A 9,793-nucleotide genomic window follows, 5' to 3' on the forward strand; every position below is an offset into this window, starting at 1 on the left:
CAAGAGGAGAGGGTGTTTCCAGCTTATGTGGCCAGTGTCCCCCTCAAAAAGAAAGCTATAATTTATGTAGAGGGATTTAGACTCCTGGTATAATTGCAAAGAAGGGAAAATTACTAGAATTAAAAAAAAAAAAAAAAAAAAAAAGATGCAGTCAAAGTGACTGGTTAATGAAGCAGAATGCTGGCATCTCTCTTGGTATTGTGAATGTTAGAAGAGTCATAGTAAGTCATTCTGCTCCATCCCTCTGCCAGCACAGAATTTGACTTTATGGTTTATTTGCCATGGCCAGACTTTCCCTCTGTACGAAGTTCGTCTACACACCTTTCTATAAATCACAGTGGCAATGTAAATGATTGCTTTTTTCTCTCTTAGAATTCACTCCACAACCTGTTTGCTTCATCTTGCTGATATAGCCAGATCCTCACCTAATGTATTTTGGTGCAACTCTGTTGTTCTGGCCCATTGTATATAATTAGCATATATTTTCCTTTATTTTTAAACATTATTTTTATTTAGGATGCCATAAAAGGAAGGTGGAAACACACAAGATGAGCATAAGCAAGCTCCAACAAATCTAGAGCTGCATTTGTAACAGGGAAAAGAGCTATGGTTCAGTGAAATAATACACGTCGGGAGTGGTTGAATCATGAGCCCCAACAGCAACTATTTTTTATTGCATAATAAACAGATAAGACAACCCAAAAAGAAAAGACTAAGCGCAGTCTAACAAATCAATGTAAGTATAACATTTAGAATCAGATAACATTGTGGTAGCAGTCTCTGCTATTAATGAAAATGGAGGAAGAGGCTGCTTTCTTCCAGCGTTAGAGGACAGGGACTTGAGGAGCAGAGCTGGAAGAACTCATGACATGAACAAGAGAAAAGAGCAAGATCTGTAGCAGAGGGAGAGATTTTTGCTCCACAGAGACAACTGAGGTGTGATTTAATATACATTTTCTGTGTGTATTTGTGCAGTAAATAATAAGGCTTACCTTCCTGTAGCTGTTCAGATTGCCAGAGGCCCTCCTGCTTTTCGTACAGAAACATTTTACTTTCCAAGCCACGACTTTACCTGTACTGGAATCTTTAACTAGAAATTATTAATATTTATTACGTCAGAATAGCATCACTTTGGGGACGGCCATGAACAGTGCCTTCTGCCAGGCATTGCACAAACACAAGCATGTCGCTCTGAGGCATTTATGGTTTACATAATTCGGCTGCACAGCAGGTTTTCTCCCACGCAGATGCTGCTAATGCTGACACGCTTCACCCCTGCTCAAGCCCCAGCGACACATCCTTGAGGGAGTCTCTGTCTCCGCAAGAGTTTGCATGACTGCGGTTAGGCACAAGGCTACAATATCATTATAAGCAGGGGAATGGCAGCAAACCTGGCTTCCCACTGGAGGTACAATATATTGCAGTGCATTGCCTTGTGAGGAAGCAGTAACAAGTATTTATAGAATTTGCTTGGAAAAGTCAGTTTTCATGAAGCACTACCCACCTGACTGGGAGACTGAAAGTTTCAATGGTGCCACATGGCTCTGCCAAGCAATTTTTGATAGAGTTATTGGAGATGTAATTTCCCAGGGTGGGTTTTTTGGGTTGGATACAGGCTTGGTGTGGGGACAGTGAGGAGAGCTGAGCCCTTTCCTTCTTTGGCATCTCACTTCCACCCTGTGCGAGGTGACAGGGAGAGGTGCATGAATATGGGGGTGTGGATGGGGTCCTTGGTGCTGAGCGCACTGAGCTCCTGGAGCTGTACGAGAGAAATGGGAATGGGAAGTAAAGCCTTTTCTGTTCCCTCCTTCCCTGATAAATCCACACCTTGTTCTGGACTATTTTTAGGGGTGATTTTTTGAGTCATTAATTGCTCGTGCACCATCTACTTGAATTTGCAAATGAAACAATACCTCAAAGAGATAGGAGCTGTCTCTATCCATCTCTACAGGGTGTAATTTATGAAACCTAAATTTAAATGTTAACCATGTTTAAATGTGCTACTGTAGATCATATTAGTAGTAATGCCAGCTATTCTGGGGTTGTGGAAGGAGTTTGGGATCAGGGTGGAGTTTATAAGTACTCCCACTTCTCAATTTCCTGGTTAACATCATTCTCTTACATGATAGCATTATAAATTATTTCAGACTAGTTCTTTCTGTCTCTATTTAAAAGCAGCATGACCTCACCACAACATCTCCTTGGCTTAGTTCATCCTGTGTTTCAAAGCTTCACAGAAAATGCTTCCTAGAAGAAAAGAAGATCATGGAGCTCATGAGGGGTTTTGGTTTCAGGAATTGGACACAGCGTGACTGAAACTGTAAGAGGTATTGAGGGCATGCCATGCAGACAGGGAGCTGGAATAACACAAGCCTCAAATTTCTAAGCTTTATCCTTATCTGAGAGCCCTCCCCGTATGACTGGTACTGTCTGAGTGCAAACCAGAGGAGTTTGATAACTCCACTGACCAAACACCTGCCAAGTCAAAATCTCAGAAACAAAAGAATTGGTTTCAAAAGCCCACCATGGTTTCTAAGCAACGTATTTACTTGTCACATCATTTGTAAAATCCAAACACTTGCAAGTAAGGATATGAATAGCTTAGAACATTGTAAATCTCACACTACCCCTATTATGAGCCACATTTCATTAAGTATAAAACCACACATTTCAAAAATTCATAACCTTCATTTTGACTCATAGTTTGCATGTTTTGTTTTTGCCTTAAATGTAGTGTTAGTATTTTCATGTACTGTTTTTCTTCTGTGAATGAGTGATTGTTTTGAAATATTTGCTGCTTTTTTCAGCTCTTGAGTGCATGTGATTACTATTTGAGCTTATTTTAATGGGAGGAAAAACAATTTTCTAGGTCTCATTATTACAGAGAAAAAACTTGAAAATATGATCTGAACAGCTCAAAAACAAGAGACATAAATCCCCCCATGCATGAAAAAACTGACAATTTTGGGAACTCGAATCCTGCTTTTTCTGTGCTAGCTATCAGCAATGCTGGTTTTGTCCATTTGTCCTGCTTTTTTGCAAAACACTTTCTTCTTTTCATCAAGAATAAGCCTTGAATTTTTTCAGACCTGAGAAACCTTCCAAGTCAAAGCCAATAAAGGAACTGAAATGGAAACTGATTGCTGCCTTGACTATGTAGAAACTTCCATCCCTCTCTAATAGCATGATCTGGAATGCTTATTGTCTTTACTTTCAATCTCTTTCCCATTATTAGATTTCAAATTTAACTCTGCTATAAAGCATTCCTAGTGAGCAGTTTGCTTTTATTAACTGAGGTTCTATTTGCTCTACCTAAACATCTGAAATCAAAGAGTAATGGTGAGGAAATGGGTGGCAGTTTCTCGCAGATTAGTGTCACATAATGAGCTATCATTTTGAATTATAGACACAAGTTGTACATATGCTGCCACGGCAGAAGAGCCACAGAGGAGATTATTCCGGTACCAGAACAAAGGCTAGGAGACTGGGACACTGCTCTTTTGTCAGTAATACAGCTGGTGAATGGACTGGGAAGAACAGCTTGAATGAGCTGCTATATTACAAATGGTTTAACAAAGGAGATAAGCAGAATTTCCTAACTCAATGGGCAAGCAAGAGACCTGTGTTAAAAAGTGGTGACTTAAAAGACGCAGCTGTTTCAATTGATGGTATCTGCTCACTGCAGCTCAAGGTCAGATCTAGCCACTGTCAAAAACAATGGAGAGCAGTAGCCTACCTGGCAGCCAGACAGCCTCAGGCCCTTTGCCTCCGCCAGTGTGCCCGTGCTGTGATGGGGACGCCAGAGGTGATGGTGGTGGGGCAAGAGGAAGCCTCCATCCCCATTCCTGCAGGACATCCCAGCTAAACTCTCCAACGTTCTTCCTTTGCTCCTCCCCCTCCATCCTTCTCTTCCCCATCCATAGCAGAGACAGGCTCCTCCATCTCCAGTGATTTCATTTGCATGGTGGAGAAGCCGTTCTCTGCTCTCTTACCTGTGCTGTAGGCAGGGTGCCCAATCCCTGGGGAGGATCGGTTTGTACAATGTGTAGCTGTGACATCCTGCTTTCTCGAGGAGACGTACTCCTTGAGACTATCTCATTACTGGCTGGGCAGAGACAGGAGCCAGTAAAGAAATGATGATATGAAAGGCCTTGCTTGGAGTCAAGCCAAAAAGCATGCTTTGGAAGAGCTCCCTGGTGAGGAGAACATAAAAGGTTTAAAGGAGGATGGTTGAGACGCTGTGTGACAATCTGGCACGACAGCAAGCTGAAGGGAAACAGCTTGGACAACAGGAGGACGGTACCCAAACAAATGGCTGCACAGAGAGTGGCTGGGAAGCCCAAAGGGAAACATTTGACTTTTCCCAGAAGGAAACGGTGGGGGTGTCAGCTCAGGGCAGTAGCCTGCTGGGGCTGCGGATGTGAGAGGCATGGCTACAAGGGTTGGCCATTCGCAGCGAGTGGAGGTGTTCCTGTCGAAAACCAGCCAGAAAGCGTCATGACCAGAAGTCCTCATAGTTCTGCCTGCCAAGGGGTCTGTCAGCTCCATCAGGAGATGGGAAAGGATTGTGTCTCATGGCTGTCGCACAGGGAACTGCAGCTCAGGAGCCCTTGTCACAAACAGTCATTACCAAGAAGAGCCTGGAGGTAGAGGGTAGTGAGCAAAGGCTGCATCAACGGACTCAAAACTGGCAAGTAAAGTGCCCGTCATTCTGGACTGCCAGACTTCTCTGCAATAAATGTCCAAGCTACTGAGCTGCTGGTGGTGCAAGCCTGGATGCTTTGATGGGGGTGATTTTCATACTTGATTTAAAGCTGAACTGAATGTGCCTGTTAATGCCAAATAGGTAGATGCATGAAAGGAGATATGGTTAGTTTGGGGAGCAGGGAAAGTGTAATATGAACTTACAAAGGTTGTTTTAGGGGGAGCACAGCAGCCTGGGCGTACCCCTTCCTGGCTATTATTGCTCCTGGATGTATAAGCATTAAACCAACTCTGAATCATTCAGGCTTAGGAGCTGAAGACTGGAGTGACTGATGTCCCAGAAGAGTTGCTTCAAGTTGCAGCTTGCAGAAATATGGCAAATTGTAAATATACTCTAGGACCCTCAACCAGCAGGTTTGGCACCCTGAGTTTATTGAAAGCCTCCGGTGTGTGATAGATTAGTCTGTCAGACACCAGGTTTCAGGCAGATTTCTGGCTGAACATAGGCTCTTGCCTGCCTGCTTGGCAGAAAGCTCCAGAGCAGTGCAGTAAAACTCTCAAAACCTGTGCTGCTTGGAAAATATCACTCTTACCCTTGGGCACCTTCAATCCTGTCCAGACCTGGACTGCCACTGAACCCTGAAGAGAATAAGTCTCTGCAGATTATGTTGCTTGGGCAAAAAGCACTTTGCAAACCAGGAAATTCAGTGACAGAAATCAGGTCAGAGTTGATCCACAGACTTAAGAGTATCAGGGTTGGGTTTAAACTCTGTCAAGAATACTTTCTGTTGCCAAATGACCAGGGCTCCTCACCAACATTTATCTGCACAGGGCTTCTGTGAGGCAGGAAAGCACTAATAATTTCACACTGTAGATGGGAGTCTGAGGCCCAGAGGGGTTAAGAGCAAGCCTGCCCTGTGAAAAAGCTGTGATTTTGAGGCATGTGAGTTTATAGTAGACCTGAAAGGCAGTGCTGCACCTAACACAGCTACTCCTGCAGTGAGACTATGCTTTCTGAAGGTAGCGGTCAAAGCCTACACAACCTCAAAGGTCTCTGCACTTGGCTAATGTGGACACAGCTGAAGCTCTTCTATGGACTCACAGAAAACTTGTGGCACAGGTGGGATTTGGACCCTTTCCTGTTGTATTTCCACCTGGTAGTTTAACTACTTGCTCTCAGCCTTGCATCTCCGAAGAAGATGTAAGTCTTCAAAATGCTTATGGAAGTCAGTGAGTCCCATACACTTACACTGGGACGGTGGGGCTTCGGCATGGCTGAAAACGTCAAGTCTGATATAGCATGGAGAGACTAACAAGTTAACATTGGCCACAACCACATGGGCATAGCCAAAGGTTAAGTAGTCCACAGGCTTGTCCTGTTACCAGCCAGGAATGACATGCCATTTGTCCCTGACTCAATACTTTCCTGAGACAAAATGACTAAGCTGAGTTACTACCATTTCTGATGGCTCACATTAGTATTGCACTGTCTTACGCCAGCTTTACCCCCTACTAAGTCACGTTTGGCTGAGAAATTACCTTGCCAGTTGAGGTATTAATGAGGACGTGAGCAAGCAAAGAGCATGATAATGTTTTTGATTATATCCAGATCGTAGGAGGGTAGCTGAAAGCGCTGCCGCAGAAAAACCTAGAAAAACAAATACCATCCTTTCTCACTGTGATTTTTCCTATCAGACAAAAGAATGGTCTAATTAAAGTTGCATCCTTGTATCGGGGGCTGGAGGGGGGCAGATAACATGGTGATATAAGAAAAAAAGGGAGAATCAGTCTCTGAAATTAACAGAAACTTTCAAAGGACCATTGATGTTTTTTAAAGAAGCTGCCTGACCTGCATGGAAAAGATATGATGAGGTGAGAAGCCTCTGATTAGACATTGCAGCTAGTTAAATCCATAATTGGGGGTGCATGGTTTCTTTACACAGGGAACAAAAGTGTGATTAAAATGTGGGTTTTAGCCTCTCTGGTTGAGCCTGGAACAGTTCAGAGGGAGATTTTCCTCTCTGATACCGTGCCAGGCGAGGTCGGCTCAGCCCTGGTGTAAGTGTGGAGGAGTGAAGCCCCACTGGGGTCTCGTGTTCTTGCCTACAGAGTTTGCTTTCCTCTGCTGGTCTGCAAGGAGGCTGAACTTGCCATACCCCAAATCGGTGCCTGGGGAGGAGGGGAAGAGGTGTGGACAGGAAAGGACAGAAGGAGAATTTTTGTTATTGTGGGATCCTTAGAACTTTGGACCCTGGCCCAAATTTTGTTCAAAGTGTAATTTTTTTTCTTAGTTAAAATTTGTGCATTTGTTTGAGCACAGAATGTGAACTTTAATTAACTCAGAATAAATAAATCAAAGTGCTATGCTGCAGCACTGTCAGGTTGCTGGGTCAGTCTAGTGCACAGAAGAAGCCACAGCTGTAGGAGAGCAAAGAGACAGCTTTGCCCCAGGTGTTGTATGTGGAGAACGTGGAGAAGAGGATGAGGCAACTGCAGTCTCTGCTCTGTCATCTTTGTTGGCAGAGAAAACAGCTGGTCCTTCAAATTGCCTGCAAGGCGGTACCATCTACCTCTCTGCAAATGAACTCACTGCCGTGGCAGTCAGTGCACAGTTGCCCGTCATGGGGGGAACCAGGCCATCAGCTGCCTGGTGGCCAGTGCCTGCGCAGCCAGTGCTGTGAGAAAGGCAATCTTGGCACAGGGCAGGCTGATAGGGAGCATCCTTACACAGCAAATTGCAGGCCTGACTGGAAAAATATCTCATATTCCAGATAAAATGAAAATTGGTGATACCCTATCACAAAAGCAGCCACCCGTGAGAGGCTCACTTGCTTTATAACACACTGAGAATAATTAAGTCTGAAGACTGTATTTCGGAGAGCAGGGTGCGAGCAAACACAGGGTCAGGATATTTTGGCAAAAGCCTTGGAGGCTTGGACCTAATGTGTTTTACAGCATCACAGGATGGGGCTGCAGAGCAGTTTCCTTTTGCAATATTGAAAATACTCTCTCTTGCTCTGGTTAAGTTGGTGATATGTCAGTTTTATATGGCAGGGCTCACTACAGTGACTTGCATATCACTTTATATCCAGATGTTCAGGTGCTAAGCCTACTGTTCTGTGCCACTGCAAAGGTATAAAAACCACAGCAAAGAAAAGGGATTGGTTGGCAATAACTTAAGCTCACCAGCCAACTCTATCAGTATTTGCATACAAGTCATGTTGAACTCATCCAGAGTCTGAGGAAAGCCTGACAGAACCGAGCATGTTTATCAGCCTAAGTAGGCAGGTGGGGGTGCTGCCAGGGAATAGTTAAACAATAATCAGTGCATCTGAAGAAGAGGAATTTTACCATTTGGCTTTTGAAAGCACAACTAAAAGTGATGGGCAAATAGGAGACCAAAGGTCCCCATGTGGTTCAGGGCCATATCAAGGTGCTGTAAGTGCTCTGTGACTGCCAGAGAAGAACTGTAAGTTGTGTGTCAAGAGAGACTTGAGATGGCATGTAGGATAATGCGTGATGGTCTGAGAGATGGACTCACTCTTCCAGGAAGATAGGAACAAACCCACACACGAGTCTTGAAAATTTGGCTGTTTCCATCTCTGAGGTTTTGAAGAAACTCAGCTAGTGAAACAGAGGGAGGGAAATGTAACAAAAAAAAAAAAAGGAAATTGGCCCATATTTTATAAATATGGTCAAACATTATTACAAAAAAATCATATTCCCTGTTCTCTGATGTGTGTACATATGGCTACCCTCCAGAAAACAGCTGGTTCAAGGTGTCTCGGAAGCATGGCAAACAGTGTAACCTCCAAGGAGATGGGACCACACAGGAGCGAGTCTGTTCCTCTCCTGCCCTGGTGAAAGAGAAGGGCCAGAGGCACCAGAGCCAGCTTGCTGCTCCCCTTGCGGGCTGCCAGAAGAGGGGACATGGCTGTTGGTCCAAGGCCCGATCCCCTTCATGCTTCTCCCTCCCACACCAGCAGCCTTCCATCTAGGTTTCTGAATATTGGTATAGTTGAAGGGTACCACAGCTATGCTGTTGTCCTGCATGCTCTGCAGCTATAAGCATCTACCTCTCTTGGTTATTCCTAGAGCTGGTCCTGAATATACAGCATTGATCTGTGCCATGTGCCCTGTGCCATTAAAGCTGATGATAGTTCTCCTCCATTGACTGGAATACAGAAGATTTGATTTTCATCCTTGTTTCCACTGAGAAGTACTAAATGGGCCTCAGTGGCAATCCAAAGACAGTAGTGGGGACCCTGGCTTAATTTGGAAGCTGCTTAATCAGAATGATATGCTGTTTGCATAAGGAGCCTCTTCTAAGAGGATGCTCCTCTAGCTCTGGCTGTATTTATCACTGAGAAATGTTGCTTTGGGAAAAGCAATTGCTCATACAGCAACTGCATCATATTACTCTATGCCGTTTTGTATGGTTCTCTCTTGAACATCTATTGATTTTTAAGGAAGAATGATGTACCAGACAAGTTTTTTTTTTTTTTCAATAGAAACAAAATTACTGGTAAATAAGGAATCTCCTTGTAAGGGAGGTGCTGGTTCTCCACCTTTTCTCCAGCGTGTGTATGCCAGGCCCTCCAAATGAATTGCTGGAGTAGCATTTGCAAGCAGATCATCACATCACACTCTGGAGCAGGCATGTAATTAACTCCTTCTGAGAGCAAAGGCTACAATCATCCTTCAGGAGCTGGGTTTCTTGGGATGATTGGCTAGTCCAGAAATGTGGATAACCATCTGAGAAGTTCAGCCACAGCTGGACCTGTGTCGAGGCACTGTGCATTAATCTAGCATGAGATTTAGTAGCCAAGAGCCCTGGGGTCTGATCTCGATTCCATCACTGACTTGCTGTGTGCTTTGGAGAAGGTCATTTAACCTTTCTCTGGCTCATTTTTTCCATTGGTATAAGGGGGGAATGATACTAACCAGCTCCCAGGGAGTCGTGAAGCATGACTAAGCTGTGTTTGTTGTGTACTGTGGAAGTACAAAGTGTATCTAAGGCCTCCAGGAGCAAAGATAGGAAGAGCTGACAGGAGTTGCTGGCTCCTAGCCCGAGGTTCAGCCCCAGCAC

At 44.3% G+C, this 9,793-nt stretch overlaps 1 protein-coding gene across 1 annotated transcript in view; it reads left to right on the plus strand.

Moving 5' to 3' along the window:
• SEMA5B (semaphorin 5B) overlaps window positions 1–9,793 on the plus strand; it is a 138,458-nt gene that overhangs the window by 17,205 nt on the left and 111,460 nt on the right. The gene's annotated exons all lie outside the window — the stretch shown is intronic.

This window comes from Egretta garzetta, unplaced genomic scaffold, assembly GCF_000687185.1.
Source record: "Egretta garzetta isolate BGI_Z169 unplaced genomic scaffold, ASM68718v1 scaffold326, whole genome shotgun sequence".
In the NCBI taxonomy this organism is placed as follows: domain Eukaryota; kingdom Metazoa; phylum Chordata; class Aves; order Pelecaniformes; family Ardeidae; genus Egretta; species Egretta garzetta.